Here is a 27,798-nt window from a genome sequence, read left to right on the forward strand (position 1 = left end):
AGAGAATGTCAGGTGGATCAGAGAGATATAGTCATGGGGGTCAGGTGTGGTATCAGGAATAATGTGGGAGGCCGGATTGAAGTCCAGGCTAGGAACAATGGTAATTGTGGGAGACTCAACAAACAGTGAATACAGCCACAGGAGCCGGAGGGCAGAAAGTATATGTGTCAGGTGTGAGGAAGAAAATAGACTTTGAAAGTTATGAGAACTGTAGAGAGTGAGTTGAGCATAGTTTGTGATTTTGAGGGCCTCTAAAAGTATTAAAGCAGCAGCAGCTGCCACACGCAGACTTGAGGGCTAGGCTAAAAGAGTAAGGTCAAGTTGTTTGGACAGAAAGGCTACAGGGCGTGGTCCCAGCTCTTGGGTAAGAATTCTGACCACACAGCCCTGCACTTTGGCTGTGTGTAATGAAAAAGGTTGGGATGAGTTAGGGAGAGCTAGTGTGGGAGCAGATTTTAGGGCTGTTTTTTAAGGAATGGAAAGGGGAGTGAGGCAAGGATTTAGGATTTATGGTATCAGCTAGGTTTATCTAGAACAGAATAATGGGTTGTAGAGGGAGATATTGAGGATAGGAGAGTATATGGGTTTGGCACCATGGGCTGGATAGGCAAGACAATTTGGTTGATAAGGCGCAGATTCTGAACTAACCTGTAAGGCTTGTCTGGTTTTTGGACAGGTAAAATGGGGGAATTGTAAGGAGAGTTTATAGGCTTTAAAAGGCCATGCTGTAACAGGCAAGTGATGACAGGCTTTAATCCTTTAAAGTGTTCTGTGGGATGGGATATTGGCATTGAGTGGGGTAAGGGTGATTAAATTTTAATGGGATGGTAAGGGGTGCATCATCCATCACCAAGGAGGGAGTAGAGGTGTCCTATACTTGTGGATTAAGGTGGGGAGATACAAAGGGAGGATGTGAAGGAGGCTTTGAACTGGGGAAAAAGGTGGCAATGAGGTGTGGCTGTAGCCCAGGAATAGTCAGGGAAGCAGATAATCTAGTTAAAATGTCTCGACCTAGTAAGGGAGCTGGGCAGGTGAGGATAACTAAAAAGGAGTGCATTAAAGAATGTTGTCCAGCTGGGCGCAGTGGCTCACGCCTGTAATCCCAGCCCTTTGGGAGGCCGAGGAGGGCGGATCATGAGATCAGGAGATCAAGACCATCCTGGCTAACATGGTGAAACCCCGTCTCTACTAAAAATACAAAAAATTAGCCAAGCATGGTGGCAGGCGCCTGTAGTCCCAGCTACTTGGGGGGCTGAGGCAGGAGAATGGCATGAACCTGGGAGGCGGAGCTTGCAGTGAGCCGAGATCGTGCCACTGTACTCCAGCCTGGGCAACAGAGCAAGACTCCACCTAAAAAAAAAAAAAAAAAAAAAAAAAGAATGTTGTCCAAGTTGGCATCACAGTTGGGGAGTTTTAAGGGGTCTAGCAGCCTGGCCGTCAATACCCACAACAGTGGATGGAGGCAAGGGAAACGGGCCCTTGAAAAGAAGGTAATGTGGAGTGGGTAGCTCCCGTATTGATTAAACAGGGTGTCAGGCCTCTGAGCCCAAGCTAAGCCATCATATCCCCTGTGACCTGCATGTACCCATCCAGATGGCCAGTTCCTGCCTTAACTGATGACATTCCACCACAAAAGAAATGAAATGTCCTGTTCCTGCCTTAACTGATGACATTATCTTGTGAAATTCCTTCTCCTGGCTCGTCCTGGCTCAAAAGCACCCCTACTGAGCACCTTGTGACCCCCACTCCTGCCTGCCACAGAACAACCCCCCTTTTTCCTTTACCTACCCAAATCCTATAAAACTGCCCCACCCCTATCTCCCTTTGCTGACTCTCTTTTCGGACTCAGCCCGCCTGCACCCAGGTGAAATAAACAGCCTTGTTGCTCACACAAAGCCTGTTTGGTGGTCTCTTCACACGGACATGCATGAAACAGGGGATGGACTTACCCTCCACTGTAAGAGTTACTCGAAGCTCAGGGTCCGTGATAGTCCAGGAGCTTCCAAAGCGATTGGGCAGCGTCAGTCTTCAGCTGCTGAGCCAAGGAGATCTGGAAAGGAGTCGGCCAAGGAACGTTGGGTTTGAGCTCTAGGAGCTTTAGGAGTGGCAGCGATGTGAGTTGGACAGTCCGACTTCCAGTGGGGGCCCGCACAGACAGGGCACAGCTTAGGAGGAATCCCGGGCTGCAGGCATTCTGAGGCCCAGTGGCCAGGCTTTTGGCATATGAAGCAAGGTCCACAAGGAGGTTTTGAAGGAGCCCCTGGGAGATGTGGCTTGGATGTTCTGAAGTTTTTGTATGCTGGAGACATGGTTTTGGGTTGTCTTACAGTGGAGGCAGGTAGCTGTAACTCAGAGATGCATTGTCGCTTGGCCGCTTCTTCTCTATTATTGTACACCTTGAAGGTGAGGTTAATTAAGTCCTGTTGTGGGGTTTGAGGACCAGAATCCAATTTTTGGAGTTTTTTCTAATGTCGGGAGGGGTCGGGTAATAAAATGCATATTGAGAATAAAACGGCCCTCTGGCCTCTCTGGGTCTTGGGCAGTAAAGCATCTAAGGGTTGTTGTCAAATGGGCCATGAACTGGGCTGGGTTTTTATATTTGATGAAAAAGAAAAAAGAGCCTAAATGCTAACTGATTTGGGAGAGGTCGGTTAAAGAAAAAGGAGCATTAACCGTGACTATGCCTTTAGCTCCAGCCACCTTTCTAAGAGGAAACTGTTGGGCAGGTGGGGGAGGGCTAGTCCCAGAACGAAGCTGTAAACCAGACCAGGTGTGAGGAGGGGAGGTGATAGAATGATTATAGGGTGGGGGAGGGGAGGCTGAGGAAGAATTGGGAACTGGCTACACCTGGCGCGGAGCAGCCTGGGGAGGAGGGGAGAGGTCAGATGAGTCCGTAGGAAAGGAGGATTCAAAGGACTCAGAGCTTGGAGTGGAGACTGAAGGAACAGACAGGAGAGAAAGAAGAAAGATTTGGGAAGAGTCGCATTGGGAGCAGAGATTAGGAAGGGACCAATGTGTAAAAGAATGCCTGGACATCAGGCACCTCAGACCATTTGCCCATTTTTCGACAAAAATTATCTAGATCTTGTATAAGGATCTTGTATAGGATAGACAAATCGAAAGTGCCATTCTCTGGCCACTTGGAACTACTGTCGAGTTTGTATTGGCGCCAAGCAGTATTGTAGAAGAAAATAAGACATTTAAGTTTAAGTTCTTGAGAGAAGAAGGGGGAATGGAGGGCAGAAGTTTAGTGAAAAGACCGCTTACCCGATTTGAAATTGGTGAGATGTTCCTTGGGCTGGCTGGTCTGAGGACCCAAGGTTGTAGGTGGATTTCCTCATGGAGTGAGGGCGAGGACAGGGGGCTGGTCTCCCGAAGGAGTCCTCCTGTCCCAGGTTTTCAGCACCAAATGTCACGCACATCCACGTGAAGAGACCGCCAAACAGGCTTTGTGTGAGCAATAAAGCTTTTTAATCACCTGGGTGCAGGCGGGCTGAGCCGGAAAAGAAAGCCCAGTTTTTTCTTTTTTCCTTTTTTTTTTTGAGGTGGAGTCTCAGTCTGTCACCCAGGCTGGAGTGCAGTGGTGCAGTCGCAGCTCACTGCAACCTCTGCCTCCCGGATTCAAGCAATCCTTGTGCCTCAGCCTCTGGAGTAGCTGGGATTCCATGTGTGCACCACCACGCCTGGCTAATTTTTGTATTTTTAGTAGAGACGGGGTTTCACCATGTTGGCCAGGCTGGTCTCAAACTCCTGGCCTCAGGTGATCCGCCTACCTCGGCCTCCCAAAGTGCTGGGATTACAGGGGTGAGCCACTTTGCCCAGCCACATTGTTCAGCTTTTAAATTGAATGTCATCTCCTAGGGGAGGTAGAGCAGATGCTGCTGGGTGCCCTGCCCATACCCCCTCACCAGGCTGTGCATTCATCCTCCAGCTGCTACAGGCCTTGGCTGCTAATGGCTCAGGCCATTGTCCTTTCACAGAGGATTGTTGTTGGCTGAGAGGAGCCTCCTCCCCTAGAAGTGGGTCCTGGAGATGATGGCTGAGAGGTTATGTCCTCCTCCTGGAGGAGCCAGGGCCAAAGACTCACTGATGAAGGGATATAGCAGCCTTCTCGCCTCGGGGTGGGACAACTGTGGTACAATTAACAGCTGAGAGCTTGCCGTGGGGATGAGGTGGAGGCTAAATTTCCTTTATTATTATTGTTATTGTTATTTTTTTTTGAGGCAGAGTCTCACCACTCTGTTACCCAGGTTGGAGTGTAGTGGTATGATATTAGCTCAATGCAACCTCCGCCTGCCTCCCGGGTTCAAGCGATTCTCCTGCCTCAGCCTCCCAAATAGCTGAGATTACAGGCACACACCACCGTGCCCGGCTAATTTTCTTATTTGTAGTAGAGACGGGGTTTCACCATGCTGTCCAGGCTGGTCTTGGACTCCTAATCTCAAGTGATCCACCCACTTCGGCCTTCCAAAGTGCTGGAATTACAGACGTGAGCCACTGCGCCCGGCCAGGAGGCTAAACTTCTGAAGTCATTTTGCCTAACTTTTTCCCTAGTGTCTTCTACTTTTCTTACTCCCAGCTTCCTTCTTAAAATCACCAAAGGAAGAATTCCTGCCTCAGTTTCTGCCCACCGGGGAACATAATCTAAAAGTAGTGACAGAAGTTGGCCTAGGAAACTGACTAGATCTAGATTTGGACATTGGATCACTCGTCCACTAGATGGCAGTGAGAACCCCATCATCGGTGGTGGGAATTACTGTGATGATGCAATTGCTAAAATGTTCACCTGTAGTTTACTGGGGACGAAGTGTAGTTAGAAGTTGTGTTAGCTTGTGGAATGGCTCTGGCATTTGAGTGTATGGAGAAAGCAGGGGAAACCTGGGCACACAGGGCCACTGTACTATTTTTTCAACTTCTTGTGAGTCTGTAATTCTTTCAAAATAAAAAGTTTAAAAACTGAAGATAGGCTGGGAGAGATGGTTCACGCCTGTAATCCCAGCCTTCTGTGAGGCCAAGGCAGGAGGATTGCTTGAGCCCAGGAGTTTGAGACTAGTCTGGGCAACATGGTAAAACCTCATCTCTACAAAAAAATACAAAAATTAGCTGGGTGTGGTGGTGCATGCCTACAGTCCCAGCTACTCAGGAGGCTGACGTGGGAGGATCATTTGAGCCAGGGAGGTCAAAGCTGCAGTGAGCCATGATTGTGCCCCTCCACTCCTGCCTGGGTGACAGGGTGAGACCCTGTCTCAAAACAAAACAAAACAAACCACTGAAGTAAATAAATAGCAATATCATGTAAACAATATTGTATCCTAGGTGGACTAGTAAACATTAGTACCATCCTCAAGGATTAAAGGATGCAGAAACAATGATTCTCACATATCCCTATTTAATTCAATAACTTGGTTTCTGCAAAAATCAAATGAATTGTGCCAGATGACATGGACTACCAGAAACTCAACAAATAGTATCCCCATTTAAAGCTCTTGGACTGGAAGTATTATTTTTACTAGAACAGATTAACATAGATTTTGATATGTGGTATGTAGCTATTGGACTGGCAACTATATAAATATAAATTAATGCAATTGAATATATTCATGACTTTGTGTCAGGACTATGTTAACGATCCTATTCTCCATCACAATGCAGTCCAAAGGGACCCAGATCATGTGCCCATTCCACAGAATTTCACATTCAGCAGTTATGTTGATATGATAAGTGAACATAAGAAGTACCCTGGGTTGCTGATAAGACACATGCACTTCAGAAGGTAGCAGATAAGCCCTTAAAGGAGTCTGCCACTTGCATTGGTGAAGTTTACAGGGGTCCAGTGCTCTGAGGCATGCCGGCACATGTCCTCTATGGTAAAGAACAAGCTATTGTACCTTCCAACTCCTACCACTAAGAAAAAAGCACAGAGCATGGTAGGCCACTATGCATATTGGAGTTAGGTATCACACTTGGAGAACACTGCTTTGATTCATTTATTAGATGATGATGAAGGTTACCAGTTTATTTATTTATTTTTATTTTTATTTTGAGACAAAGTCTCGCTCTTGTTGCCTAGGGTGGAGTACAATGATGTAATCTCGACTCACTGCAACCTCCACCTCCCGGGTTCAAGCAATTCTCCTGCCTCAGCCTCCCGAGTAGCTGGGATTACAGGTGCCCACCACCACACCCACCTAATTTTTGTATTTTTAGTAGAGACGGGGTTTTACCATGTTGGCCAGTTCGTCTCAAACTCCTAACCTCAGGTGATCTGGTTGCCTCGGCCTCCCAAAGTGCTGGGATTACAGGAGTAAGCCACTGCCTCCAGCCTTAAAGTTACCAGTTTAAGTGAAACCCAGGGCAGAAAAAGGCTCTATAGTAGATCCAGTTTGCACTGCAAGGAACATTGCCACTTGGGCCATATGACCAAGGAGATTCTAAGGTACTAGATGTATCTGTGGTAGATAAAGATGCAGTGTAAAAGCTCAAATATGAGAATCTCAGGGCAGATGAGAAGGGTTCTGGGGCAAGGCCAAGCCACTGGCAACAAAACTATATACCATTCGAAAAACAGCTTCTGGGCCAGGCGCAGTGGCTCATGCCTGTAATCCCAGCACTTTGAGAGGCCAAGGCAGGCAGATCACTTGTGGTCAGGAGTTTGAGACCAGACTCACCAATGTGGCAAAACCCCATCTCCACTAAAAATACAAAAATTAGTTGGGCGTAGTGGTGTACACCTGTAACCCCACCTACTCTGGAGGCTGAGGTAGGAGAATCACTTGAACCCGGGAGACGGATCTTGCAGTGAGCCAAGATTGTGCCACTGCACTCCAGCCTGTATGACACAGTGAGGCTCCATCTCAAACAAACAAACAAACAACAAAAAAGCAACAACAACATCAAAAACCAGCTCTGGCGTGGTGGCTCACGCCTGTAATCCCAACAGTTTGGGAGGCCAAGGTGAGTGGATCGCTTGAGCTCAGGAGTTCAAGACCAGCCTAGCCAACATAGTAAATCCCATCTATACTAAAAATGCAAAAAATTAGCCAGGTGTGGTGGCATGGGCCTATAGTCTCAGCTACTTGGGAGGCTGAGGCATGAGAACTGCTTGAGCCTCGGGAGGCAGAGGTTGCATTGAGCCAAGATCAGGCCACTGCATTCCAGCTCAGGCAACAGAGTGAGACCCTGTCTCAAAAAAAAACAAACAAAAAACCCAGCTTCTCACACACTATTGGGACCTGGAAGAGACTGATTATGAGACATCCAATGATCATGAAATTAGAGTGAGCTGCCTATTATGATCTACCAAGTCATAAACTCGCAGATGCCAGTGCATTCCATCATAAGGTGGAAACAGTACATCTGAAACTGGGATCAGGTAGGTCCGGAAGGCACAAATAATCTGTACAAACTGATGTCAGTAGTCCAGGCTGACATATCACCCACTATTCTTACACAAACATTTTTCCTTCAGCTCATACCTATAGTTTCATGAGGCTTCACTAGGACCACCCGATAGAGAAAGAAAAATCCTGGCCTTGGTATGTTGCTATAGGCAGAAAAGAGACTGTTGCTGCTCTACGGCCCATTTGGGCTGAAAGATAATGGTGGACACTAATTATCTCAATGGCCAGAAATTCAGGGGACGGGGGACTCCTGGTTGTCTACTATGTGTGGAGAGAAACATTGCCCAGCAAAAGGTGGGGATACATGGTTCATGGGCAGTGGCAAGTGGTCTGCCGGCTTGGAAATAACAAGACTGAAAAAAATTACAAAGAATGCCTGGAGAGGCTGGACATGGTGGCTCATGCCTGTAATACCAGCACTTTGGGAGGCCGAGGCAGGTGGATCACCTGAGGTCAGGAATTTGAGACTAGCCTGGCCAACATAGTGAAACCCTGTCTCTACTAAAAATACAAAATTAGCTGGGCATGGTGGCACACGCCTGTAATTCCAGCCCCTTGGAAGCTGAGGTAGGAAAATTGCTTGAACCCGGGAGGCAGAGGTTGCAGCAAGGCAAGATTGAGCCACTGCACTCCAGCCTGGGCAGCAGAGCGAGACTCCGTCTCAAAAACAAACAAAAAAAGAATGCTTGGAGAAGAAGCGTGTGAGTAGATTGACGGGAGTGGGCAAGAAATGCCAGCTAATGTCCACTAGAGAGCAGGCACTGCAGATGAGGCTCTAAACAAGCAGTCACCTAGTAGATGCCAGTTAGCTTCTATCCTCAGCCACACTAGCGTTTGCACAGTGGTTTATGAGCAGAGTAGCCATGGTAGAAGCAATGTGGGTTATGCGTGAGTTCAGCAGCATGGGTTCCCTCTCAACAATGCTGATCCAGTTACTGTTGCTACTGAGTGTCCAGCCACAGGAACGAAGAGCAAAACTGAGCCCTCCAGGCAGTACAGCACCTTGAGAAAACCAACCGCTACTTGGTGGTAAAATGATTATATCAGACCCCTTTCATTCTGCAAAGAGCAACAATTCATCCTGGGCAACGCTGTATTTATTTTAGCCTCAGGACCAGCCGCAGCAGTCAGGGTTGTTCAGTTTGTTCCACTAGCCTTTCTCTTATAAGGTCCCAGAAATTGCACCAGCCAGAATCCCAGAAAACCTGCAGCCAGATGGACTGACATTAACATGAGAAACATTTGGAGCTGAATGGTACAAAGGGTAGACTGTAGCAGATGCTGTTGGTGCCCTCATAAATCCCCCTAGATAGGCTGGTGTGCCAGCATTGGCTGCTAATGGTTTACACATGTGCTTCTCCCCAGAGACTTGCATTTGGCTGAAGGGAGCTGCCTAAGCCTCAGACGACTGAAAGATTAACATACTCCCCACCCCACAGATAATCTGTGGTCAATGACTGATGGATGCAGGGGGATAGGCCCAGCCCCTTGCTTCCGGAAGGTTCACCAAACATTTGTGGTCCCCCTTCCACAGTGCCCGGAGGCAGTGTCCAGCCATAGACTGCATTTCTCAGCCTCCTTGCAACTAGCCAGGGCCATGTGGATAGTTCTCATCAGTGGAATGTGAGAGGAAATGAGATGTATTCTCTCAAGACCAAGAAGATTAAGAAGCCTTCTCTGCTTGTTCTTTCTCCATCCTTCATCCTACATGCAGACGACATGGAAACCCTACAGCTGGGTTAACCCTACTGGTTAACCCTACCCAGATTAAAGGAGCTTGGGTTCCTGAATCACCTCATGGAAGGCTGCCACCAGTCAGGAACACCTGCACTGTTAAGTGAATGAGAAATAAACTTTTACCGTGTTTAGCCACCAAGGTTTAGGAGTTGTTTTATTTTATTTTATTTATTTTATTTTTTTTTTTGAGACATAATTTCACTCTTGTTGCCCAGGCTGGAGTGCAATGGTGCAATCTCGGCTCACCGCAACTTCCGCCTCCCAAGTTCAAGCAATTCTTCTACCTCAGCTTCCCGAGTAGCTGGGATTACAGGCATGTGCCACCAAGCCCGGCTAATTTTTGGTATTTTTAGTAGAGACGGGGTTTCTCCATGTTGGTCAGGCTGTTCTTGAACCCCAACCTCAGGTGATCTGCCCACCTAGGCCTCCCAGAGTTCTGGGGTTACAGGAGTGAGCCACTGCGCCCGGCCAGGAGTTGTTTTTTTAAAGCAGCAGCAAAAGGGATATTAATCTAACTAGTATACCCTCTACCTAGGAACTCTAATGGAATTTCCAATGTACTAGAAAGTTGAACTGCATGTTTCCAAAGGTTTCTTTTCATCCAGATTCTCTGGCACATCTCTGAAAAATGACTGAATTGTTTTAGTTATTCTGCCTAAAGATTACATTGCTAACAGTGTCACTTAGCTATTCTATTGTAAACATGATAAAGCACAAAAGCCCACGGCTGAGAACTAGATTCCAGTTCTGGCTCCTCTACCAGCGTGTTATAGGGTCTGGTAAAAATGTAACTTTTTTTTTTTTTTTGAGACGGAATCTTGCACTGTCATCCAGGCTGGAGTGCAGTGGTGCGGTCTCAGCTCATTGCAACCTCCGCCTCCTGGGTTCAAGCGATTCTCGTGTCTCAGCCTCCCGAGTAGCCAGGATTACAGGCACCTGCCACCATACCAGGCTAATTTTTGTATTTTTAGTAGAGACAAGGTTTCACCATATTGGCCAGGCTAGTCTCAAACTCCTGACCTCAGGTGATCTGGCCACCTCAGCCTCCCAAAGTGCTGGGATTACAGGCATGAGCCATTGCACCTGGTGGTAAAACGTAACTTTACCTCTCTAAGCCTGAGTTTTATCAACTGTAAGATGAAATGTGAGAGAGGTCAATGGGACCTCTAAGAGCCTTTCTAGCTCTGATATTTAATGATTATCTATAGTGTATTTCTTCAAGAAATACACAGCAACAGTTCTTTATAGGCTGAGAAATTTTGCAGTCAACTTAACTTACAATAAACTATTTAATCACTGAGTATCTTTTATTTTTGGAGTTTAACATTTGGAGATGAGTCAAAGACACTAGATTCTTTGCTTCTGGCGCTAGATATAATCACGTCGACTCAAATATTCCATTCAATTAAGGCAGTAATTGGGGGGTGATTTATCTTTCAGAGGAGTGCAAAATGGGGCCAAGGAAGTCCAGTGGGAAATGGCTGTGTTTGGCAATACCAAGAAACACTCCAGGGCACCTGGCCACCACCGCATCAGTGACGCATAGCCCAAGCCAACAATGAATTCAACGTTAAGCTAAAAGCTATTGAAATTTTAATTCCTTTAGAAACAAATAGGTATGGCTGTGTTCCAATAAAATCCTATTTTCTGGTTTCAGTAATCATTTTTTTAAAGAAAGTCATTTGGAAGGCACAAAGTTATTAAAGAAAGATTTCCAAAAGCTACCGCAGATAAATCTGTTTTCCTGGTAAATGTAAAGTCTTCTGACATTCTGTTTTTCTGAATCACATAGTTTTTGTTTGTTTGGTTTTTGGTTTTTGGGTTTTTTTTTTGTACAGGACAGGGCATTAACTGATCACTTGATGCTTGTGTAAGAAATCTAGGCCAAATGGGCCGGGGGTGGTGGCCCATGCCCGTAATCCCAGCACTTTGGGAGGCTGAGGCGAGGAGATCAAGACCATCCTGGCTAACACGGTGAAATCTCGTCTCTACTAAAAATACAAAAAATTAGCCGGGCGTGGTGGTGGGTGCCTATAGTCCCAGCTACTCGGGAGGCTGAGGCAGGAGAATGGCGTGAACCCGGGAGGCGGAGCTTGAGGTAAGCCGAGATCTCGCCACTGCACTCCAGCCTGGGTGACAGAGCGAGACTCAGTCTCCAAAAAAAAAAAAAAAAGAAAGAAAAAGAAAAGAAATCTGGGCCAAGTATAGACAAGGAAGGGACTGGAAAGCATCTGGGTCTCTGACTTTTTCTGGGCTGCCTATGTCTCTCACCCATTGTGTAATATGCACGTTTCCATTGGGCTGACTTTCCCACAAGTAAGGACAATGAGCAGTCCTCAGAGGCTGGGCTACTAGATTCAGTTTCAACTGTTGGATGATGCCTTGCTGAACAGCCATGCAAGTTTTTGTCAAATTCTAGTGCTCAGCTGCAGTTTGAGCAAAGACATCTTGTAAGGCTTTTCGAGGGACAGAAAAGACAGATGATCTCTTCCCCCTCTTTGTCAAGCATTTTGCTCCATTCAGTTTACCACAAACCTGGCTCTTCAGTGTTTAATCTGTGTACTCCTATTACTAGTATTTTTGGAACAGTGATTTCCTTAAGAACTGAGACCTAAGGTGTTGCTGGCTTTCTCTGCTGAGGATCTGGGGGAATTATTCAACATCTCCTTACAGAAAAATGCATCAAACACTAGAGGAGGTTAATATAGTTTGGATATTTTCCCTCTCCAAATCTCATGTTGAAATTTGATCCCCAATATCGGAGCAGGTCCTAGTGTTTGGGTCATGGGGGCAGATCCCTCATGAATGGCTTGGTGCCATCCTCGTAGTAATGAGTGAGTTCTCTCTTGCTCTACTAGGTTCCCTCAATAATTGGTTCTTAAAAAGAGCTTGGTACCTTCCCCTCTCTCTTGCCTCCTTCCTCTTGTCATGTGATACCTGATCCCTTCTGCCTTCTGCTGTGAGTGGAAGCTTCCTGAGGCCCTCATTAGAAGCCGATGCTGGTACCATGCGTCTTGTACTGCCTGCAGAACCATGAGCCAAATATAACCTCTTTCTTTATAAATTACCCAGTCTCAGGTATTTCTTCATAGCACTGTAAATAGACTAAGACGAGGTGTTGGAGGATCTAAGACCCGTTCCATTAGGAACGAACAGCATCTAGCACGTGCTTCTAGTATCACCTGGACTTAAAATCTCCGTGGCCTCTGTGTTTCCTCTTTTACCTTCTAAAACCATTCATTTGCCAACTTATCTCTAGTCAATGTACACAGGGTTTTTCATATCATTCCTTTCTAAAATTGCCATCACTTATTTCAGGCTCTCTCAATGACACCATAGCATTAGACTCTGAACAGCCTTTCTAGCCCCAAGGCATCTTGACATGCTAGTAGACTATTCATTTTAAACCCATTTCCTATCCTATTTATTTCTGCTCATTTCTTCTCAGTGGTTGTCTACTGCATACGTAATTAAATATAACCTTACCCTGGCATATCTTAAAATTAAGCTTTAACTTGCTTAATTTTCCAGCATTAATTTTTCTTTTTCTTTTTTTTTTTTTGAGATGGAGTCTCACTCTCTTGCCCAGGCTGGAGTGCAGTGGCACAATCTCAGCTCACTGCAACCTCCACCTCCCAGGTTGAAGCTATTCTCCTGCCTCAGCCTCCCTAGTAGCTGGGATTACAGGTGGGTGCCACCACGCTGGCTAATTTTTTTGGTATTTTTTTAGTAGAGACAGGGTTTCACCATGTTGGCCAGGCTGGTCTTGAACTCCTGATCTCAGGTGATCCACCCACCTCAGCCTCACAAAGTGTTGGGATTACGGGCGTGAGCCACCGCACCGGCCTGAATTGTATTTTAAAAGGAGCTCTCGGCCAGGAGAGCTGGCTCATGGCTGTAATCCCACCACTTTGGGAGGCAGAGGCGGGCAGACCACCTGAGGTCAGGAGTTCGAGACCAGCCTGACCAACATGGTAAAACCCCGTCTCTACTAAAAACACAAAAATTAGCTAGACATGATGGTGCATGAGTGCAATCCCAGCTACTCAGGAGGCTGGGGCAGGAGAATCGCTTGAACCTGGTGTCAGGCCTCTGAACCCAAGCTAAGCCATGGTATCCCCTGTGACCTGCACATATAAGTCCAGATGGCCCGAAGCAAGTGAAGAATCCAAAAGAAGTGAAAATGGCCGATTCCTGCCTTAACTGATGACATTCCACCACAAAAGAAGTGAAAATGGCCGGCCCCTGCCTTAACTGATGACATTACCTTGTGAAATTCCTTCTCCTGGCTCATCCTGGCTCAAAAGCTCCCCCACTGAGCACCTTGTGATCCCCCTCCCCTGCCTGCCAGAGAACAACCCCTTTTGACTGTAATTTTCCACTACCCACCCAAATCTTACAAAACGGCCCCACCCCTATCTCCGTTCACTGACTCTCTTTTCGGACTCAGTCCGCCTGCACCCAGGTGATTAAAAAGCTTTATTGCTCACACAAAGCCTGTTTGGTGGTCTCTTCACACCGACGCGAGTGAAACCCAGGAGGTGGAGGTTACAGTGAGCCAAGATGGTGCCACTGCACTCCAGCCTGGGTGACAGAGTGAGACTCTCAGAAAAAAAAAAGAAAAAAGGAGCTCTCTGACTTCCTGAGAGTAAACTGTGGAAAGACCAGGATAGAAACAGGAAAAATCATTTAGAAGCCTCTACAATAATCTGTGATGGTGGCTTAGACCAGGGTGGTGGGCAAGGTTATGAAAAGAAGTCAGAAAGAAGTCAGACTCTAGAGATATTTTAAAGGTAGAGCTGACAAGATCCACTGATGGGTCAAATACAGGATGTGAGAGAAAGGGAAGAGACAAGGATAATTTTAGTTATCCTTTGTCAACTAGAAGGATGAAGTCGGCATTCACCACAATGTGGTAGACTACAAGAGGAGCAAGTTTTGGAAGGTGGGGTGAAGGGAAGACAGATTTTTATTACATTATCAGTGATAACTTAAAAATAGTCCTAATCTTATTCAACATTTTCATTAAAATAGTCCTTTCTAGGCCAGGTGTGGTGGCTTACGCCTGTAATCCCAGCACTTTGGGAGGCCAAGGCAGGAGGATCAGTTAAGGTCAGGAGTTCGAGAACAGCCTGGCCAACATGGGAAACCCTGTCTCTATTAAAAATACAAAGATTAGCTGGGTGTGGTGATGTGTGCCTGTAATCGCAGCTACTCGGGAGGCTGAGGCAGGAGACTCTCTTGAACCTGGGAAGTGGAGGTTGCAGCGAGCTGAGATCATGCCACTGCACTCCAACCTGAGCAACAGAGTGAGATCCTGTCTCGAAGAAGAAAAAATAAAATAAAATAATAAAGTAAAATGAAATAAAGACACGTATTCTTTGACCAAGCAATTCTACTTCTAGCTGTGTATGTTACAGATGTGATCACATACTTCTGAAAAGACACATACACAAGATTATAGTATGTAAGTAGTATGGTATGTAATAGCAAAAGATTGGAAGCAACTTAATACACAATAATAATAGAGTAATGGCCAAATAACCTGTGGAATATCTATTATAAACATCCATTAAAAATAATAAGGCAGATTTGCAAGATACATGATTAAAAGAAAAAGGCAAAGTGTAGAATGATTTGTATAGTAACTACCATTTGTGTAAAAACAATGAGAGAGACAGAATCCATGCATGTATGTTTGTAACTGCATGGAATATCTCTGCAAGTATATATGGCAAACTGATAAATATCATTGATTCTGGAAAGAAACTGGGTGGCTGGAGAATAAGAGTGGAAGGAGACTTTTTTTTTTTTTTAACCAAGTATTTTAGCTTGAGTTTGTGGGAATCAAACTCTGAGATAGAAATGAGTGCAGAAGATTTGTTGGGGAGTGTTCTCTGGAGATAACACCTGCAGGAAGTGAGGAAGGCAGCACTTTTTCTTTTTTTTAATGTGGGGCAAGTACAGCTGTCCCCAGGGCTCTGGGAGTTCTCTATGGTCTGTCAGGGAATCCCTGGGGGCCAAGACTGCAGTGGCCAGGTTTTGTGCTTATTTACTGGGGGGTGGATTGAGGGAAGAGCTATGTACCCTTGGAGTACCCTGGCCTGACCATCTTTCAGGACACGTCTTGGTCAAGGCTGTCCACCTGTTGCCCTTGGTCCTTGGGCACTGGGAGCCATGGGTGCTGCTGCCTGTCCAGCTGGGCTCCCTTCCTAGGCCTGCCTGAGACCAGAGGCCTTAGAAACCCACAGTGCAGTTGCAGCTGAGAACTCAGCCTGCTCTACAGTTCTGTGATGAGCTCTGGAGTTGGGATGGTCCTTCAGCATCATAACAAATTGAGGTAAGAAAAACAGGAGTTTGTGCCTCCAACCCCTGCAGCCCATCATTGGCCTAGGGCTGCCCTCTGGGAAGGCCCTGGGAAAGGTAGCTCCATGCGGTTCACCCATTGACATTCCCCACAGCAGGGATAGGGATTTCTGAGCCCTGAAGAAGATCCGGGCAGAGCAACTTCAAGTTTGTTGAAAAATAAAATAGAGGCCGGGCGTGGTGGTTTACACCTGCAATCCTAGCATTTTGGAGGGCCGAGGTGGGTGGATCACTTGAGGTCAGGAGTTCGAGATCAGCCTGGCTAACATGGTGAAACCCCGTCTCTACTAAAAATACAAAAATTAACCAGGCATGGCAGCACGTACCTGCAATCCCAGCTGCACGGGAGGCTGAGGCAGGAGAATCACTTGAAACCAGGAGGCAGAGGTTGCAATGAGCCAAGATAGCCCCATTACACTCCAGCCTGGGGGACAAGAGCAAAACTCTATCTCAATAAAAAAAGAAAAAGAAAATAGAATAGCTTACGTATGGTGGGCAAGGAGCCAGTACTCTACTCTGAAATTATAGAAGGCTGGCACTGAAAGCCCTCCTTTGAAATTGTCTTTGGGGGCCGGTAGCCTTCTTTTATTTAAACAGATTACTCTGACATTGCTTCGACCTCCTAGCCCTGTCTCATCCAAGAGGGTCTTTCTATTCCTTTAAGGCCCCCATTCTCCCTCAGGTGACAGAAGAGGAAAGAGAAATAACCAAAGTGACTTGCCTTGAGAAAGCAGTTTACCACTCTACTTTAAATGCCATATTTTATCTCCCAGTCTAATTTTAGCTAGAGATTCTTAGCTACATCTAACTATCTAACTTGAATCCATTATGGTATTTTCTGGTTTTTGTTTTGTTTTGTTTTGTTTTTTTGAGACACAGTTTTACTCTGTTGCCCAGACTGGAGTACAGAGGCGCAGTCTTGGCTCACTGCAACCTTCGCCTCCTGAGTTCAAGCGATTCTCATGCCTCACCCTCCCAAGTAGCTGGGACTACAGGCATGCGCCACCATGCCCAGCTAATTTTTGCATTTTTAGTGGAGACAGGGTTTCACCATGTTGGCCAGGCTTGTCTCGAACTCCCGACCTCAAGTGATCCTCCTCCCTTGGCCTCCCAAAGTGCTGGGATTGCAGGTGTGAGCCACTGCGCCCGGCCTTATTATGTTTTAAAAGGAGTTTGGTATCTTTTTCTTTGTGCTCTTTTACTTCCTTATTCATAAAGTTTAATAATTCACATGTTGCCTAGATTCTTCAACAAACAAATGAGATTTTTTTTTTTTTTTTTGAGATGGAGTCTCGCTCTGTCACCCAGGCTGGAGTGCAGTAGCGCAATCTCAGCTTACTGCAACCTCTGCCTCCCCAGTTCCAATGATTCTCTGCCTCAGGCTCCCAAGTAGCTGGGATTACAGGCGCATGCCACCATGCCGGCTAATTTTTTCACTTTTAGTTGAGACGGGGTTTCACCATGTTGGCCAAGCTGGTCTTGAACTCCTGACCTTGTGATCCACCTGCCTCGGCCTCCCAAAGTGCTGGGATTAGGCATGAGCCACCATGCCCGGCCACAAATGAGATTTAAAAAGATTTAAGAGACAAAGGAAATAGTGAAACTTATTTAATCCTGGGGCAAAAAAAGAAACAAACAAACAAAAAAAACCCCACCAAAAACCCACTGCAGGCCAGGTGACCTGGCTTATGCCTGTGATCCCAACTCTTTTGGGAGGCTAAGGCAGGAGGATCACTTGAGCCCAGGAGTTTGAGACCAGCCTGGGCAACAGAGGGAGACCCCATCTCTAAAAAAAAATTTAAAAATTACAGGCGTAATGGAATACACCTGTGGTCCCAGCTACTTGGGAGGCTGAGGCAGAGAATTGCTTGAACCTGGGAGGTGGAGGTTACAGTGAGCCAAGATCGTGCCACTGCACTCCAGCCTGGGCAATAGAGTAAGACCCTGTCTCTCAGAAAAACAAAACAAAAATAAATAAATAAATAATAAAAATCCCCACTGCAAATGAATATTTTTAAGACAATCAGGGAAATTCAAACACGGACTAGGTATTAGATGATACCAAGAAATTATCGTCCATTGTACTACATATCATTTTGAAGTACTTATCTATTAGCAATCCATGTTAAAGCATTTATGAGTGAAATAATACAATGTCTGAAATTTGTTTTTAAAATTTCATCTAAAAAGAGGGGTGATGGGAGGGATAGATGAAACAATATTGGTAACGTAATAGTAATTGCTGAAGCTGATAACAAACACATGGAGTTTAATGTGCTATACTCTCTACTTTTATACATATTTTTAAATTTCCATAATGAAAATGTAAGAAATTCATGTATCTAAGTATACATACTTACTCTGTCATCTCCCTCATCTCCCTGAATTGTATCACTGAAGAAAAAATGAAGACCACTACATGTTCAAATCATGACTCTCTTTTGTATTGATACAATTAGTGGGAGCATCAAGCCTCAATTTGTTCACACATCAGTGTCTGTGTTGGTTCAAAATTTGCTATTTCTACCATTGCAATTTCCTGCCCAAAGCATTTCATTTATGACAGTCTAGGCTAATAACTGTAGCCATGAAAAACATGACAAAAGAAAGCTTAGTGCTTCTCAGCACTTATGAGAGTGAAGACACACTCTTTCCATGGCAGAGTCCCATGTACTGGCATGTAAATTTCCCCCACTAAATTAATTTATGCATTCATGTGTGCACCTGGGGTGGGTTAGAGGTGTAGGAATATGTACCCATTCTACACTGGTGTGTTTCTTCAATGAACAAAACAAAACACTGCTTGAAGATCATTTCTAAATCATTTCTAACAATGACGTTCACATATTAAGCCCTCTGTGCTTTCTGAGTTCAGAGAGATTATACTAATAAACAGTGCTTCTAAAATGTTTTGCTCCTTGGAACCATTTACATTCTTAAAAATTATTGAGGGCAGGGCATGGTGGCTCACGCCTGTAATCCCAGCACTTTGGGAGGCTGAGGTGGGCAGATCACCTGAGGTCAGAAGTTTGAGACCAGCCTGGCCAACATGGCAAAACCCTGTCTCTATTTAAAATACAAAAATTAGCTGGGTGTGGTGGTGTGCACCTGTAATCCCAGTTACTCAGGAGGTTGAGACAGGAGAATTGCTTGAACTTGGGAGGTGGAGGTTGCAGTGAGCCAGGATTGCACCACTGCACTCCAGCCTGGGTGACAGAGTAAGAGTCTGTCTCAAAAAAAATGTTTATTGAGGACCTCAAAGGAGTTTATGTTCATGTGACTTGTATCTATTGATATCTACTACATAAGAAATTAGAACCAACTGGGCGTGGTGGCTCGTGCCTGTGATCCCAGCACTTTGATAGGCCAAGGCATTAGGATCACTTGAGCCTAGGAGTTCAAGACCAACCTGGGCAACATATTGAGTCCCTGTCTCTCCCATAAAAAAATTAGCCGAGTGGCCAGGTGCAGTGGCTCACACCTGTAACCCCAGCACTTTGGGAGGCCAAGGTGGGTGGATCACCTGAGGTCAGGAGTTTGAGATCAGCCTGGCCAACATGGCAAAACCCCATCTCTACTAAAAATACAAAAATTAGCCGGGCGTGGTGGTGGGCACCTGTAATCCCAGCTACTCGGGAGGCTGAGGCAGGGAGAATCACTTGAACCCGGGAGGCAGAGGTTGCAGTGAGCCAAGATTGCGCCATTGTACTCCAACCTGAGCAACAGAGCGAGACTCTGACTCAAAAAAAAAAAAAAAAAAAAAAAAGTAGCTGAGCACAGTTGCTCTCGCTTGTAGTCTCAATTACTTGGGAGGCTGAGGCAAGAGGATTGCTTGATCCCAGGAATTTGAGGTTGCAGTGAGCTGTGATTACACCACTGCACTCCAGCCTGGGTGACAGAGTTAGACGCTTTCAAAAGAAAGAGAGAACGAGAAAGAAATTAAAACCAAAATGAAAAAAATATTAAATTTATCAAAACAAAAAACAATTTAATGAGAAAAGTGGCCAGATTTACAAGCTCTTTAATGTTTAGTTTAATTGAAGGCAGCTGGAGTCTCATACTTGCTTCTGCATTCTCTCTCTTACAATATCCCCTACCATGCAGCCTTCAGAAAACTCCATGGTTCACTACTCTAAGAATGACAGTTAAAAAAAGGCAAATAATGCCTTAACATTATTATACAAATAATTTTGAGCTCATAGACCCTCCCCAAAAGTTCTCAGGAATGCTTAGGCATCGCAGGATCACACTTTGAGAACTGCTGCTATATAATGTATGTGTGTAGGAAAGTTCATCCACATGTGAAAATCAGAGAGTGGACCTACTGGCCCCTGAGACCCATGGAGACCTGGAGATACCTGGTTATTGTCAATCACTCACCCACAATTTTTACGACTACCTCAAAAAGAATTCCTCAGAAACAGCTCGAAAGAGAAAAATTGTACCCTTACCTGAAAGATAATCTAACCAATGTTAAATAAGGTTTTTAAACAGAGATTTAAAATGCTTTCATGACATAAAGTCTTTTGAAAAAAAAGGAAATTAATTTTAAACTTGATTCTTTTTATTTATTTATTTATTTTTTTGAGACGGAGTCTTGCTCTGTCACCAGACTGGAGTGCAGTGGTGCGATCTTGGCTCACTGCAACCTCCGCCTCCCAGGTTCAAGTGATTCCCCTGCCTCAGCCTCCCAAGTAGCTGGGATTACAGGCACGTGCCACCACGCCCAGATAATTTTTTGTATTTTGGTAGAGACAGGGTTTCACTGTGTTGGCCAAGACGATCTCCTGACCTCGTGATCTGCCTGCCTCGGCCTCACAAAGTGCTGGGATTACAGGCATGAGCCACCGCACCCGACCTAAACTTAATTCTTAATAGCAAAATATTTGTTTAAAGACTCCAGTATGCGGCCGGCGCGGTGGCTCACGCCTGTAATCCCAGCACTTTGGGAGGTCGAGGCGGGTGGATCACGAGGTCAGGAGATCGAAACCATCCTGGCTAACGCGGTGAAACCTCGTCTCTACTAAAAATACAAAAAATTAGCCAGGCATAGTGGCGGGCGCCTGTAGTCCCAGCTACTCGGGAGGCTGAGGCAGGAGAATGGCATGAAGCCGGGAGGCGGAGCTTGCAGTGAGCCGAGATTGCGCCACTGCACTCCAGCCTGGGCAACAGAGCGAGACTCCATCTCAAAAAATAAAATAAAATAAAATAATAAAGACTCCAGTATGGTTTTTATTACAAGATATTTTATTTGCCCATCTGAAATTTCCATTTTCCCAGGTAATGCTTGGCATAGTTGTGGTTTTAGTTTTTCCAATGCATTATTTTCTCTGTACTTCTTATTACAGATTGGTATTTATTTCCATTCAGTAAAATATGTTTAAACAACAACCTTTGGTCAACATTCTACTAGTGATGCATTACTCTTTTTTTTTTTTTTTTTTTCTTGAGACGGAGTCTCGCTCTGTCACCTAGGCTGGAGTGCAATAGTGCAGCCTCGGCTCACTGCAACCTCCGCCTCCCAATTCAAGCAATTCTCCTACCTCAGCCTCCTGAGTAACTGGGATTACAGGCGCCTGCCACCACGCCCAGCTAATCTTTGTATTTTTTTGGTAGAGATGGGGTTTCGCCCTGTTGCCAGGCTGCATTACTTTTTAAAAAAATAACTTTTACTTTAAAAAAAAATTGTTTTGAAACGAGGTCTGGTTCCGTCACCCTGGCTGGAGCACAGAGGCGCAATAACAGCTCACTGCGGCCTCCTGGGCTCAAGCCATCCTCCCACCTCAGCCCCAAGTAGCTGGGACTACAGGCAGGCACCACCATGCCCAGCTAATTTTTTGTATTTTTAGTAGAGATGGGGTTTTGCTATGTTGGCCACAGTGCCTGGCTAATTTTTTTTTTTTTTTTTTGTATGTATATTTTTGGAGACAGAGTCTTGCTCTGTTGCCCAGGCTGGAGTGCAGTAGGGCAATCTCAAATCACTGCAACCTCTGCCTCCCAGGTTCAAGTAATTCTCGTGCCTCAGCCGCCCGCTGAGTAGCTGGAATTACAGGCAGGCATCACCATGCCCAGCTAATTTTTTGTATTTTTAGTAGAGACAGGTTGTGCCATGTTGGCAAGGATGATCTGGAACTCCTGACCTGAAGTAATCCACCTGCCTCGGCTTTCCAAAGTGCTGGAATTGCAGGCCTGAGCCACTGTGCCTGGCCCATTACTTTTTTTTTTTCTGATTATGGTTATAAAAGTAAGACATCGTCATTGAAAAAATTTTAGAAAAAATCCAGAAAAATATAAAGAACAAAATAAAGATTATATGTAACCAGCTTCCAGAGACAATCACTGTTAATATTTTGTAGTCATTTTCCAAATTGTATTCTACATATCACAGTACACAGGTAGATGTCTTAAAATCAGATTCAGCAAACAAGTAACATTTGACCCTTTTGCCTTAATGTTTGGAATAAACTGAAGCATGATCATGACAGGCATTGCAAAAATACATGGCTTTAGCTTATATTAAAAGAGCATCTTGTGACCCTAGAAACTTAGTATCAGAATTTTTTTTCATAATTTACTAAAACTATGAAGAGTTAATTTATAGATGCTACTAATCCATCTAGATATTGGTTTCAGGGTCAAATTTATTGTCATGGACAAATAAGCCAGAGTTTATTGATTTGTTGGCAACACTGTAGTTTTGCAAATTACAAGGCCCGATACACACACATCACATAATTTTATACAGATATTATGGTAAAAGAAGCGTGTGAATGAGAACTTCCAAATTAACCAGACACATTCTTGTACGTCTCATTGTTTTGATTACCACACCAATAACCCTTTTTGTGTATTTTCTCTGAAGTGTTCATCCAGTTATTCTCTGAACAGATGGTCCCCTGAAATTACCTCATTCAGGATAGGTTAATTAAGCATGAAAATTATGATACAAAATATGGTTCCATCTTCCATAAGAAATGCTACCAAATCCTGCAAACAAAGTAGATTTGAACAAAGTGTCCTCAGGTTGTGCTTAGAAAAGAGAGTAAGAGAAGCCCATGCTTGGATAAAACAAGTTACAAGAAGAGTAGAGGCTGTTGTTCCTGTATTTCCAGTTAGTAAGGGAAGAAATTACAGAGTTCATTGGTGACCCATGTACCTGAGGTTTTTAGTGATAAACCCCAAGTGAATACGTCAAATTTTTCCAGGGCCTGACCTTTCCGCATGAAAGTTTGGATTAGGAGACAGTTGTGAAGCATTTATTGCTTTGATATATTAAATGTCTGCTTTCAAGTCAGATGTTTGGAAATTGCATCAAATCTTTAAAATCTAGAGTTTAGTCTAGTATAGTTGATGATTTATACAGTGATGGTCAGCAGGGTTCTACCCCATCCTGAAGTGTGTTTTGGAAGTTTGTAGAGATCTTTTTATCCCTCACAGTGATTAGAGGATGCAACACTAGCATTTAATGGATGGGAACTAGGAATGCTGGACCTCCCTCCGTGTGTGGAAATGTCTCACACGACAAAGAATTAGCCTCATATTGCATGCCTTTCCAGTGATCCACCATAATGAACCCACTTCAAACATAAATCAATGACAATTTGGTAGATTTAAGTAATAAAAAGCATTTTGTTGTTGTTTTTCACAAGTTACTCCCCAAACCTCTGTAATTTAGGAAAAGGTGGTTATGAATAAGGAAATGAATTGAAGACTTGTCTCTAAATAATTGATTTACTAACTCTGAACTTCCTCCCTATGTGAATATGGTTACAGTTCTAAAAAACTGATAGTAAATAAACTGGAGGCTGGGCACAGTGGTTCATGCCTGTAATCCCAGCACTTTGGGAGGCCGAGGCAGGAAGATCACTTGAGGTCAGGAGTTCCAGACCAGCCTTGCCAAGATGGTGAAAACCTGTCTTTACTAAAAGTACAAAAATTAGCCAGGCATGATGGTGCATGCCTGTAATCCCAGCTACTCAGGAGACTGAGGCAGAAGAATTGCTTGAAACCCAGGAAGTGAAGGTTGCAGTGAGCAAAGATCACGCCACTGCACTCCAGCCCAGGCAACAGAGCAAGACTCCATCTCAAAAAAATAAAATAAAATAAAATAATTTAAAAACTGGAAAAGGAATTATTAGTAGTGATTCATTATTTCCCTCTTAGAACACATTTTATCACTGATGACACATCATAGGCATCCCATTGTGTCACTTGTTATAATGTTGAAGTTATGTAATGGTTTGAAAGTGTTCTGCAAAGTCCTTTTGGAAATCTAACAACCCTAGTGGGCTGGATTAACACAATTCCACTGCTCATTTGTAACCATATCACACCTTCTCATTTCCCCCAGTACACAGTCTTAGCACATTATCCCTACTTTTTTTTATTTTACCGTCTACAAACATAAATCACATTTGTCCCCCTGCTATTTCATTTTTCTTGGATGGAATATCCTCTGATCTTCTTCTCTTAAATCCAATCCTATTGATTACAAGCAGCTTCAAGGATCTGACTTCTTTATATGTTTTAGTGCCTCACTGCTACTCAAAGTGTGGCCCAAGGGCCAGCAGCATCTGCTCCACCTGGAAGCTTGTTAGACCTGCAGAATCTCCACCCTCTCCAGAAATACTAGATCAGGATCTGCATTTTTGACAAGATTCCCAGGGATTCATATGCACAACTACAGTTGGAGGAGCACTGTTATAATGTAGCCATGACCACTGATTTACATATTAAAATATTAAAAAATTTGTTGGGCATGGTGGCTCACGCCTGTAATCCTAGCATTTTGGGAGGCTGAGGTGGGTGGATCACCTGAGGTCAGGAGTTCAAGACCAGCCTGGCCAATATGGTGAAATCCCATCTCTACTAAAAATACAAAAATTAGCCAGGCATGGCGGTGGGCACCTGTAATCCCAGCTACTTGGGAGGCCAAGGCAGGAGAATTGCTTGAACCCGGGAGGCAGAGGTTGCAGTGAACCAAGATTGCGCCATTGCACTCCAGGCCTGGGTGACAGAAACGAGACTTTGTCTCAAAAACAACAACAACAACAACAACAAAACAACTCTATTTCTACTAAAGAAAATATCTGTATTGCACACTTATAGCTCATTGTGAGAAAGCTAGCAGTGGACAGCTATATTAATTCTAGATATTTTCAAAGACCAATGGTCAGAATCACCTGAAAGGTTTCATAAACAGAGATTGCCGGGATTCACTCCCAGAGTTCCTGATCCAGTAGGTGTGGGTGAGGCCCAAGAGTCTGCATTTCTCACAAGTCCCTAGAGAGATCACATTTTGGGACCACACTGCTATAAGGCATGGACACCAAAATTATAGAGTTTTTTTTCATTGGAAGACAACTCCAATGCTGATATGCTAAATAAACATGGATTCATATTTTGAATTTCAGACTATATATACAACTTGAGAGAATTAGCTGCAAAAAATAATTTTTCATGGTCAGAGCATGAGAATGTGGTCTTAAAATGCAGAGAGTAATACCTCCTTGATTTCTTTCTCTGACTCGTGAAGAAAATTAAGTGTGGGGAAAGAGATAAATTTTGATGCCCAAATGATTTCCATTACAGATTTTCCTTTTTTTTTTTTTTTTTTTTTTTTGAGAAGGAGTTTCACTCTTGTTGCCCAGGCTAGAGTGCAATGGCTTGATCTCAGCTCACTGCAACCTCTGCCTCCCAGGTTCAAGCGATTCTCCTGTCTCAGCCTCCCAAGTAGCTGGAATTACAGGCACATGCCACCATACCTGGCTAATTTTTGTATTTTTAGTAGAGACAGAGTTTCATCATATTGGTCAGGCTGGCCTCGAACTCCTGACCTCAGATGATCCGCCCACCTCGGCCTCCCAAAGTGCTGGGGTTACAAGCATGAGCCACTGTGCCCAGCCCACAGATTTTCTTCTTAATAAGTTAGATATGTGATCACCTCAGCACTAGATATTCTGCCATTTTTAACTTGAAGTGATTAACTGAGGATATACATGAGTTGAATATATCATTGAGATACTGTAATTGACCAACCCATGGAAGTCATAGAAATGGTTTTATCTTGTTCCTCATTTCAGAACTGCATATGAATGCCATTTCCCTCAACAGCCAGCACGTTTCAGCATGGAAGAGCAGGATGTGCCTGTTTCTTTTTGAAGCATATTTTTAGATATATTTAGTAGTTTTTACTTTGTTATATTTACAACTTTATGAAGCATGTTTTTAGATATATTTAGTAGTTTTTACTTTGTTATATTTACAACTTTCACGTTCATTTCTGAATCAATTCCTAAAGGTGTACTGTTGACCACTGTCTTAGTCCATTTGTGCTGCCATAACAAAATATTTGGAACTGGGTAATTTATAAAGAACAGAAATTTATTGCTCACAGTTCTGTGGGCTAGAAGGTCTAAGATTAAGGTGCTAGCAGATTTGATGTCTGGTGAGGATTTGGTTTCTGCCTCCAACATGGCACCTTTTTGCTGTGTCCACATGGCAGAAGGGCAAAAGGATCTAGGGGCTGGGCATGGTGGCTCATGCCTGTAATCCCAGCACTTTGGGAGGCCGAGGCAGGCGGATCACCTGAGGCCAGGAGTTCAAGACCAGCCTGGCCAACAGGGTGAAACCCCATCTCTACTAAAAATACAAAAATTAGCTTGGTATGGTGTTGGGCACCTGTAATCCCAGCTACTCGGGAGGCTGAGGCAGGAGAATCACATCAACCTGGGAGGTGGAGGTTGAAGGGAGCTGAGATCACGACAGTGCACTCCAGCTTGGGCAACAGACAGAGACCCCATCTCAAAAAAAAAAAAAAGAAAAAGAAAAAATGAAGGAACTAGGGAGCTCCCTTAAACCTCTTTTATCACAGCACTAATCCCATTCATGATGGTGGAGAGCTCATGACTTAATCACTTCCCAAAAGGGTGCCACCTCATAATTCTATCACATTGGGTATCAGGTTCTAACATATGAATTTTGGAGGGACGCATACATTAAAATCATAGCAACCACCCGGGCTCTGTGGATAAAGTGTTGTTTGGATGGGCATCCAAAAGCAATTTCTTTTATTCATTTCATGTAGCAATTAATATGTTTTAATTATTATTATGTGCTCTTCTGCAATACCAAGACACCTCTTTTATTTTTTGGTTTGTTTGGTATAAGGAAAACAACTTTGAATTGTGACTCTAAAGTTTCTGTCTGTCCTCTGATGAAAGATAAAATGGTCATTTTCTACCAGAGAGCATAATATTGTGGTTCTTTTGGAAAAATCAGCTGATTTATGAGATAGGTCATTGGGCTTTGTTGGAAATTATGAAAATGGCTTAGTAGCTTTAAAGCACCATTTGAGAAATTGAGATTTTTCCCTGTATGCAGTCTTAAAATTAAACTAGGGACATTATTTAAATTGACATTTATAGATGGGGTAGCATTCTGGGTGTTTTTGAGGTTTGTTTTGTTTGGTTGTTTTTGTAGAGATAGAGTCTCACTATGTTGCCCAGGCTGGTCTCAAACTCCTGGGCTCAAGCCATCCTCCTGCTTCAGCCTCCCAAAGTGCTGGGATTACAGGTGTGAGCTACCACGCTTGGCTGGGAAAGCATTCTGGAAAGTTTGTTTTGTTTTGTTTTGTTTTCAGACCAAGTCTTGCTCTGTCACCCAGGCTTTACAGTGGCATGATCTTGGCTCACTGCAGCTTCCGCCTCCCAGGTTCAAGCAATTCTCATGCTTCAGCCTCCTGAGTAGCTGGGATTACAGGCCCTTGCCACCACACCTAGCTAATTTTTGTATTTTTAGTAGAGATGGGGTTTCACTATGTTGGCCAGACTGGTCTCAAACTCCTGACCTCATGATCCGCACCTCGGCCTCCCAAAGTGCTAGGATTACAGGCGTGAGCCACCGTGTCTCGCCTGCATTCTGCAAAGTTTTGTCTAGAATTTCCATGTCCCACATCTCCACCAATGCTTAGTGTTATATAACACATGCCCATCTGATTGATGTGGAATGGTATACGTGTATATGTGTGTTTTGTTGTTGTTGTTTTAAATAAGTAGTTTTTTTGCAAAGACCATTCAAACTTGCACTCTGTAGCAGTGGTTTGTCAGTAAGTCGTAGAATTCTTGTGGATTTAAAATACACTTCCCCAAATGCTAATGAGGGTGAACATTTTTCATATCTGCACTGGCCATTCAAGTTTTGCCTCCTGACAATTCCTTGTTCTCATTATTTGTTCATCTTTTGCCTTTTTTTATCACTGTTTATCAATATAAATATTCTGGATATTAATCCTTTA

This window comes from Pan paniscus, chromosome 4 (assembly GCF_029289425.2).
Source record: "Pan paniscus chromosome 4, NHGRI_mPanPan1-v2.0_pri, whole genome shotgun sequence".
Taxonomy (NCBI): domain Eukaryota; kingdom Metazoa; phylum Chordata; class Mammalia; order Primates; family Hominidae; genus Pan; species Pan paniscus.